We start from the raw sequence: 11,121 nt of genomic DNA on the forward strand, positions 1-11,121 counted from the left end.
GTGTTAACATATACAATCTACTTGACACCATTTCTTTTTCTTCTTTCTACAACAGATGCTATTCATTGATCATGCACTCTGTGCCAAGGCTATAGAAACAGAGAATTAGTTTGAAATGGCAGCACAAGTCACTTCATAAGTGACTTTAAAGAAGAATTGGTCAACAGTCCTAGACTGTGAATTAGTTGTCACATTCAAAGGTGTTACCATGCATGGTAGGAGATTTCCAAACTTGAATATAGAACTAGGTCAGACACTAAATTGAAAAAAGAAATTGTACCTCATTATTTGAGTGTCTTGCTCAATTGATAATCTCATTCCAATATTTTCTAAGTAGAGCCACTAAGATCCTTATGAGGTAGGACAAAAAATGTATCTGTATTAAAATAGAGAACAAATATTCAGAGAGGTTAAATGAGTTGCCTAAGATCAGACATCTGGTAATTAGAAGCATTAAAATTATAGCTCAAGTAGCTAGGGATCTTCATAATAATAAAAACATGGAAGTGTCCACAGGGAAAGAAAGTCTGAGTTCCTAGTATTGCAGAAAAAAGACATAGGAGAAAATTCCACAGAGGGTGCTGTTAGTTTACATCCCAATAATTATAATATCAATTATATGAAAAAAATAAATTCATGGGCTTGCAGAATAATCCTAGACTACCAGAACTGAAGGACTATTGCTGAGATTCTATGATGGCCTTTCTCATAGTTCCTCTGTTGTCAGAAAATGTAGCTGCATACAAGGGGAAAGTGGAAAGTGAGAGATTACAGGGAAGAATTCTTCTATCCTTAGCTTGTCACCTGTAGAGAGTGCTCCTATTGTTCTCTGTAATGTTTTGTTCCTACTTAGATAAGGAGATTGTCTGTCCAACATTCTGCTTATCATATACTAAAATGAGATTTTTCCATTTGCCAGATTTCCCCTACATGTAAGAAGAGAGATCTTAACTGCTATTGCCCCATCCAAAGGGGGAAAACATAGTTGCTTTCTGTGGCTGTCACCATTCTTTGATTGTAATACTGTTTTCATGATGACCATAGTCATGATTAATGGCTTTACTAGTACTCCCTCCCATTTGAGAATTTAACAAAGTGTACCTTGCATTCACATATTGCTTTATGTTTGATTTTTGCAGAAACCCACTTATGTAAACAGAACAGGTAGTACAAGAGGTAAAGAGATCGATGCTGGCAGTCTTCACCAATTAAATATAAAAATCAAATCAAATGAAAGCAATAACAAAGTCTAGCATATACAGGACATGGGCATGGGTGGAGGGAGGACTTATTACAATTACTGACAGACACAGTAGAATTATAAAGATTTATTAGCTCTTAAAACCCTGTGCACACTCCCATTCACTTCAATTTGGTAATTCTTGGCTTTTAAAGTTTATTCTTTTAAATTAACAGTCCTTATGGTTAGCAAGAGCAAGACTAGTCAATTACTCATACTTTCAGATAATATGTACTATTTATGCAAAGGAAAGGTATCAAAATGTTTTATCACTTTTTTTTAATCAGCCCAAATTTTGTAACACGGGAATATGTTTGTGTGTGGCGAGATTCTCTAACTGAATTGTAGTCCTCAATTTTTATCAAACACAGAAAGATGGAATTTATCCCAGTGTTCTGAATACTGTTCATGCACATAGTTTTGCTAATGAGAATATGGTCTTGTTTCCTTTTAGCATCATGTGAAATTCCAAGGGTAACTCCTCAGATATTTTGTCATTCCTTTATGACAATTCCCGAGTCCCAATTTATTGGAAAACACTTTATGCAAGGCTTTCAAGTTACATTGAATAATTTCCTGGTTCATTTATAACTGTAACAATTCCCATATTAGCCTACAACAATTTGGATTTTATTTATTTATTTATTTATTTATTTATTTATTTATTTACAGAACCGTGGATTGATCTCAGACCTTTGCGCTTGCCAGGAAAGTGCTTATTCCACTGAGCCATCTCCCCAACCCCCCACAATTTGGATTTTAAATGTAGCAAAATATGTTACTTTTTAAATCTTGAAATCAACACCAGTGTACTAGGAACTCAAATCTTCCTGAAATCTTTCAGGACTAACACATCTCTTCATTGTATGCATTCTATCAGTTATGCATCCATCCATCTGTTCATTAAAGCAATCACTAAAAATGTATAATTGATTTAATGAAAAGTAGAAATCAGAATTTTTTGAACAAAATATGCTTGGAGGGAAATATTGTCTAGTATATGGAACTCACGTAATATGGTATATGAAAAACATAAGAAAATTCTTGAAAATATGTATGGTAAGGTCCCACTCAGACATTATGATTAAGGTTGTTTAAATGTAGATCTTGGACACTGGAACTTAAAAACATTGAAAGCAAGTATTTTTTTGTGTGACTCAGAAGGATGAGCATTATAATTTTATATTAGAATCAAACATTAATATTCTCATTTTTTTTTACTGTCAAAACAGAAATGACTTAATGATTTTTCAAGCTGTAAAATCCAGGAAAAAAATTAACCCAAACCTGAAATTAGTAGATTTATCTTCTATTTAGAGTGATACTCTCACACTATTTCTTCTGCAAAATAATGCTATTTTTACCCAAAAAAGCATACCAGAACTTGAATAATCTATATCAAAGTAAAAATGTATGCAATATGTAAGAAACACAGGGAACTACTGTGAGATATAATATAATTAGTGTGACACTTATACTATGGAGAATATTGTAGAACAAATAAATTACTTTTTTTCAACAAACAGTGAATAAAAACATATGAAAGGGAAGTTCTATAGATTCAAAAAGATTTATTTTATTTATTTATTTATCTATTTTTCAAAACTGATTACTAGCACAGTTTCAATAATTAATACATTGCACATTGTTGTCTCAGTGGTTATTCATTGTACAAGATGCAGACATGATATCCTGTTTACAAACACTATTAGAACACATCTCTCTATTCATTGCATTAAGAGAATGCAGCTGTATATCCATCCTAACTATTTTGAATATACAGATACAAAATGGTCATTCATTTGTATCCCCTTTTTTGTTTAGTTTTTTCAGAGAAGGGTATTCCCTTGTCATTTAAATATTGTAGGTGCGTGAATTCAGCAAAATAGTCCAATATACTCCAGTAGTATAGTCCATAATAGTAGTGGGTTATCCGTAGGACTGGCAATGTCAGAAGTTGTTGACTTGAGCCTTTTACAGCTCAGCATATTAATATGGCTTTACTTTTTATACTTTGTTTTTACACTTTTGTGCTGGAAGAGGATTTAAAAGCCACCCTCCCCTACTATAAACTCTAGTGTTTACTTATTTCCTAATTTAAAAACTTTCCATCTGTTCACTATAAATGCATGAAATTATAAAATTTATGAAATGGCTGGCTTTCCACTTTTACTTAGATTATTAAGAAATTATTCTTTCAGGAATCATTTCTATAATATACCAATTTCTTCTAGTTCCCAAATAATAGTGGGTTTTTATTTTATAAGAGTTCCTCTTTGTAATTGAAATACTTGTAAAATAAATGATCTCATGCTTGGTGTTTACTTCCATTTAAAAGGGAATATGATCCCATACCTGTGCTCTTTTTCATGTAAATGTGCTAGTACTCCTGCTTAGATTAAGTATTCTTCCATTTTCCAGACTATGAATTGAACCACATAATTTACCTTGATGACTACATAATTGTGATAGTATTTAGATTCTTTGGGAAATGGCTTTTATGTTCCTTCCTTTCAATCTTGTAATTATACAGGCAAGATAAACATGCCCATGCTGTCCTTAGGTACCAAGAAGGGATTAAATAACCATGGGTCTAGCAGACAAGGGGACTAGTTCTCAAAATGCTAGATCTATAGCGCCATACAGAGAGTTAAATAAAAGCCATGTCAATGTATGATTTTGTTATTATGTAGTTGTTTGTTACACACCAGTATTATGTCCAAGTCCAGTTCTTTCACCTTGAATAAAAGATTTGCTAATTTCTACCAAGTCCCTCAGGTTTATAGGACAAAGAATATTCATTAGCCTGTTGTCCATTTCTGCATCTATGGCTTATAGCTTGTTTGATCTGAATCAGTTACTTTCTCTCATAGAAACTCAAATTCCTTAATAAAATGAAGAACAACAATTTGGTTCTGCCTCCTTCAGATGAAGATAGAATAAATGAGCGTAAGAAAGGTCTTCCCAAAGAGTGAAGCACCTGGGCAATATGGTCAAAGGTTGGCTTTTCCCCCCTCCATCTTCCAGGCTCTCAGGCATATGCCTCCTCTTTGCACATTCCCACTATTTGCAACCAGTGGCAATCTGTCTGGGTCTGAATTGTCACTTTACAGATAGAATTTATGATCTTATAAACTCTGAATCACTGTGCTTTATAAAGAATCTTACAGGTTTGAGTGCTATCCAATTTCATAATTGCTGGAGTAACTCAATCATTTTTCAAATACACCATTTTGGGAGCCAGAGTTCTCGAAGACTGATGTAGTGCAGACTATACCAAAAGTGTCCCTAGACCTTGCAGATGTTTCCAAATGTGTCCCCATTACCCTTAGGCTGGTCTCCTATGAAAATCCACTTTAAGTCCCTAAGTGCCACAGGAAACTGGAGTGAATAAATGGATAAAGCTCTTATGTTTTATAATTTATTTTCTTCAATTGATTTTCTACTTAGGTAGGAGAGAGGAGGAACTGAATTTGGCTCGGTAGAGACATGAATTAAAAGGAAAATAGTAAAAGTTTTAGTTTTCCAAGTTAAATTTAATAAGTGTGTGTGTGTGTGTGTGTGTGTGTGTGTGTGTGTGTGTAGTCTATGTCTGTGTTTATGTGTGATGATAATGGAAACAAAAGGAAAATCTGAAGCTGCTCTTTTTTCTGGTGTTGGATATTTCATTTTTAAGTGCTGTAACTACTACTACTAACTACTTTGAATTTATTCAATGGTCCTGATTACTCACACTTTTATTACACTGAATATCTTATTCTTCCTGGCCTGAAGATATTTTTTTTTCCTGTTCTTCTTTCTGTGATTTATTTTTCACCTGCATGTGCACACACCGACAGGAACACACACCTTTTGATTCTATCCTTCTAGTTTTAATGTGGACAATGGATTATGGCCGTAAAGAGTTCGTGGCTAAAAACAAATCACATGGCGCTAAGTAGGCGAGTCATTTGAGCTAGTCACTTAACTGCTGAGTCTCAGAGTGTCTTCATGGACAAAATATAACCATAATAATAGAATCTATATCACAAGATTATGGGAATTAAATTACTCAGTATATAAATGTGATTGGTACTTGCACATACATCTACCGACCTAAGTGCTAGCAGTTATTATTAGATATCCTTGCCTTGGAAATTTTTCCAAACTCTACTAGTATGGTTATAAATCTTGCCCAGTCCCCTCATTGTTCTTACTTTCACTTATTTCCTACTTAAGTGCAATCATTAGGGGAGGGACCATTGATGCTAATGTTTTATACGAAATATCTGGCAACACATTGTCACATAAAAGTCTCTAGCCATGTTTTTGGATAGATCAATAAGCCCTAGCATTCTAAAATATGGAGAAGGTAAAATAAAAATATAGAGAAATTCTGAAGGCCATATCCTCTCAACTGTCTTTAATGTCTAATCTTACAGAAAATAGTTCAAATTTATCTTGCATATCTCTAGGGACTTGGAGCTCAGTGACTACCACACAAAGTCTAGGATCACTTTAATTCCACATGAGATTTCTTATGTTACAATTATTTGTGTGAGTGCACCTGACCTCTCACCATTTGGATCATTTTTGTTGTCTCTGGCCACACAGACTGTGTTCACAGTAGTTCTTCAAATTTTATGTCAGAGATGGCATTTCCTCAAGCCTCTTTGGCATGCTGGTAACCCATGCTTTTCCTACCACATCTCATTCTGTTTAACTTCAAGCTTCAAGTTTTACTTCTCCTATAAATGGGTCATTTTTAAAGATCTGAATAGCATATAAACCAGTAAACATACATTTCATAAAATACCATCGTGGGAATAGCAGAAGCTAGAATGTAAAACTATAAATACAATAAATTTAGGGAATGTGACAAACAACATAAAATTGATATTACTTTTGCATGATTTCATTGAATTTCAATATTCTAATGTATTTTGTGAATCTCTAAGTCTCTCTTAATATATGCTCCATCTCTTATTATTTTACTAAAACAATTATATTCTTTTTCATGGGGGATTCCAGGGACGGGGAGATGGCTCAGTGGAATAAACATTTCCCTGGCAAACGCAAGGGGCTGAGTTCAATCCCTCGTTCTGCAAAAAAAAAAAAAAGAGAGAAATTTCATTCAGAGGTGCTGAAGGAGTATTGGTTTAAACATTTGTTTAGGTATTATAATATTTTTCTGTTTTGTAAAATTTTAATTTTTAAAATTTTTTACATTAAAGAATATGAAATGGTAAAAAAAAATAGAAAAATATAAAATTTCAATAGACAAAGTAATAAAAATCAACACTGGTTGTTGTATTGCATAAAGTTATCTTCAAATTAGTTGTTTAGGTTACAAGATATAAACTTGCAAAAGCTAACTGGATATCCCATCTGCATCTTGTATTATGAATAACCACTAAGAAGACAAGAATATGCAATGTATTAATTATTGAAACTGTCCTACTAATCGGTTTTGAAACTGTCTCATTGTTATTTGTTTCACAATAAAATTTAAAAAAAAAAGAAGCTATCTGGTTAGATAGCTCAGCTGCATAAGCACCTGTCTGGCAAGTGCAAGGTCCCAAGTTGAATCCCCAGTAGCCAAAACAAACAAACAAAAAAAGCCTGTAAAACTGATTTTGAAAAAGTTATAAGAAATTAAAAGAGAGAATAAAAATAATAAAATTAAACAATTAAGCATTAACGACTTCTTTCAACAGACCAACAGAAATCAACAGTAGAATTATTCACACCTTCCTGCATATATACATAAATATATCTTTTTTCCTTATTTCTTTTGTCCTTTTCCTCATCCCAGTTTTTTCTTTCCATTGAACAGGTTCTTTTCCTTTTACAGTATCTATTGTACCTTTCAGATTTTATTTCAGGTTCTCACATTAGTAAGACAATGTGATCTTTGCACTTGTGGGGACATTTTACTTACCTGTGCAGTCTAGTTGCATTCATTTATCCACAAAAGCCTTGAATTTATCTTTTTCTAAATAGCTCAACAATATTCCATTGTGTAAAAATACAACATCTTCTCTATCCGTTCCTCTGTTGGCAAGCATTTGGGCTATTTCCAAGATTTAACTATGACAAAGTGCACTGCTACAAGCATGATGCACACACATCACTGTGGTATGATGTTCTGAGTTCTTACTTTTAATTTTTTGGTGATGGAACATGTACAGAAATACACAGAGAGCTAACATACACCTAATGTATCATACCCATTTTCTCCACTATTTTAAAAATTTTATTTAATTTATGTTACTTTAAAGAGTAAAAAGAAAAATAGCAAAAACTAAGACAGAGGGCCAGCCAAAGTGCTCAGGAGATTAAAGTTCCTGCAAGCAGGTGGGAGGGTCGGGTGTTTGATACCCGGGGGGCTGGCCCCCCCACTGGGGGCGGGCTGAGATGGCAATTGAGACTGGGTGTGGTTGCGTGTGCCTATAATCCCAGCTCTTGACAGGCTGTAAACAGGCAGGTCACTATGAGTCTGATCTAGTAGTGAGATTCTGAACACCTTGTAGACCCTTTCCTAAAAATACAAAACAAACAAACAAAAAATAAGACAGACACAGATTAACATACAAAAATACACATGGCACAGAATTTCAAAATAATAATAAAAAAATTAACACTGGTTCTTTTTATGTATTTTTATTGTCAAATCTGTTTTTATTATCTTACACTGCTATGATGTGTCACAATTAAGGCACACATATTGAAATATTACTGTTACTTAAAGTTTATTCTTCATTCAAATTTCTTCAGCTTTCCCCTAGTGTCTTTTATTTCTAATTTAGAGTCCTATGATACACTCTTATGCTTTAGTCATGTTTTTAAGCTCTGCATGATTTTGACAGTTCATCAGGTTCTTTATAAAGATATACAGTCAATGCACTTGATAGTTTTAGGCAGTACAGTCTAAACATTTTATTCTGTATGTCTCAGGATTTAATAGTGTTTCTTATGTTAACACTGACACAGCATTTTTGAGTGGAAAGACCATTTCCATATCAGTAAAACACATCTCTCACCATTCCTGGTAGCTCCATTGAGTGCTTGATATAATGTTTGTTTTTTTTGTTTTTTTTTTTTTTTTTGTATTTTAGGGAAGGTTCTACAGAGTACTCAGGGTCTCACTCTTAGTCCAGGATCATAGTGACTCACCTTTTTACAGCCTCCCAAGAGCTGGGATTACCAGCGCACACCGCCACACCCAGTCTCAATTGCTGTCTTAGCATGTCCCGATGGGGTGGAGCAGGCACAAAGGGCTCAGGTATGGAACCACCAGCCCCTGCTCCTGCTTGCATGTGCTTGAATCTGCTGAGCTACTTGGCCTGCCCATGTTTGCCAGCTGATTACTGCATGTATACAGAATATTGTTGGATTTTGTTTCCTAATCCACTGTGCCAGTCTATTTCTCTTAATTAGTGAATTCAGTTCATTTACATTGATGGTTATAATTGAGAAGTATTGACTTATGATTGACATTTTATTTACCCGCTGTTGTTTACTCCTTTTTCTCCTGTGTTTAATTGTTTGCCCTATTTAGTGGGTTGCTTCTGTCCTCATTCATGGGGTTCTGGTCATTTTGGTTCCTCTCTAGAACATCTTTCAGGAGCCTGTGTAGGCTTGGCTTTGTCATCATGAAATTCTTTAGTTGTTCTTTGTCATGGAAGTATTTCACTTCTCCATCAAACTTGAAAGGGAGTTTTGCAGGGTACAGTGGTCTGGGCTGGAATTTGTTTTCATAGTGGACTTGAAGTACTCTACTCCATGCTTTTCTTGCCTTCATAGTTGGTGAAGAAAAGTCTGCTCTTATTCTGATGAATTTTGCTTTAAACGTGATCTATTTCTTTTCTCTAGCGGCTTTCAGTATATTGTACTTGTGCTGGATTTCTGGGATCCTGACTATTATATATCTTGGTGTGTTTTTAATTGGGTTCATGTTATTTGGAATTCTGTATGCCTCCGTTTCTTAATGTCAGATAGTTTCCCCATATTTGGGAAGTTTTCTGCTATTACTTCTGCCCATATTCTTTTTATATCGTCTGTATTGACTCCTTCGGTCTTATTGATACCTATTAGTTTCACATTGTTCATCTTTGTATCATCTTTCAGGTGATGATAAATTATTTTTTCCAGCATCCTAGCTGTTTTTAAGAGATCTTTACTTACCTTTTCACTAGCTGTGATGCCTTCTTCAAAATCTGAAACTCAATCTTCATTTTCCATCAAATGATTTTGCAAGCTTGTGATTGAGATTTTAAGTTCCTCCATACCTCTTTGACTCTGCTTCGTGTAATCTATTTCTTTCCTATATTGCTCATTCAATGATTCTACCATTTTTCTAATCTCCTCTAATTTTTATCAGTATCTTCTTGAGAAGCAGTTGTCATTTATTTTACTTCAGAGATTATTTCTGATCTGATTTTCTCTATATGTTTCTGCATTTGATACTTTACTTCAGATGCTATTAATTCAGAGATTTCTTTTTTTATTTCAGAGGTGATTTCTGATCTGAGTTCCTCTATACCTTTCTGCAGTTGTTTCTTTACTTCAGATGCTATTAATTCAGAGATTTCTTTTTTTATTTCAGAGGTGATTTCTGATCTGAGTTCCTCTATACCTTTCTGCAGTTGTTTCTTTACTTCAGATGCTATTAATTCAGACATTTCAGCTGTGTGATTCCCAAATTCTTCTGTGCTAGTGTCTTCTGCACTTGTTTTGGGTGGGCTCGGGGCCTAAGATTGTATTTTCTCCTTCTCTTTGTCATTTTGTATAGCACTGTCCTCTGACCTTTGGTGTAGAGATTTGGTGCTGTTATAATCTTAGCACCTACTGAAATTCTGGTGCAGATCTATGAAGATTGAATTCATCCAGTTTTGCCTGGCTTCGGACTGGCTGCTGTCCTCCACTACTTCCTTTTGCACTTTTTGGAAGTAAACCTGTTATGCCCCTCTGCAAGATGTTCTGCTCCAGGATTAGCTGGGTGGTTCTGGCCCACAGTCTCTCTGTAGGGACTTCAGCTGCAGTTTCACCCCAAGCCAGGCCTTGGCTGTGTCTGGAGTGGTCCAGAGAACATGGTAGAATTTCTCTCACAAGCCAGGCCTGGGCTGGGCCTGGAGGGGTTGAGGGGTTCTGAGAATGTCGTGGAAGTTCTCACTCACACACTGTGTCTGGGCTGGGTCCAGAGGGGGGGAGGGGTCCAGCAAGTGCTTCAGAAGTTCTCTTGTGCTGGGTTTGGGCTGGGTCTGCAGGGGTCCAGTGGGTGCAGGGGAGTGCAGAAGTTCTCCCACACACTCACTGGGACCTGGCTTGGTCTGGGTCTAGTTGATTACTCCAGATTTACCTGTTTCTGCCTTATTCTCTAGACTTAAATCATAGTGAGTCATATACCACTGTACTCAGAGCCATTTATTGCATGAGAATTAATTTTTAATCCTTCTTCATGAAGGATTTGTTATGCCAAATTGTTTACATAATTACTTATTATATCTCTATAGATTCAATCATAATTTCTTCTATGGATTATGATGAAGCATGGTTTTGCTTTTGGATTAAATATTTTAGCTTTGATCATTAAAGCATTTTCAGTTGGGTCTTGTGTCTCTTTAAAGTGATCCTAACATTGTGTGTGTTTGTGGTATATTTCAGCTCTTTCTTGCTTTTTATCACTACCTAATGTTGCAGGCTTACCTTGTTTATTTACTGCTCCACTAGGTCTACTCTGCTCTACTTCTTGTTCCTCTTATCTGTAGCACTGCCCCTGTCCTAGAATCTGGCATTTCTTTGTGTCACCTTTGTTTCCTTTATTAGATAATTGCACCATAAACCAAGACGTGTACTTTGCTGATATGTCATCACTTTTGTAGCCTTGTACTTTACAGAGT

The sequence above is a fragment of the Octodon degus genome, unplaced genomic scaffold, assembly GCF_000260255.1.
Source record: "Octodon degus isolate 3935 unplaced genomic scaffold, OctDeg1.0 scaffold00137, whole genome shotgun sequence".
NCBI lineage: Eukaryota > Metazoa > Chordata > Mammalia > Rodentia > Octodontidae > Octodon > Octodon degus.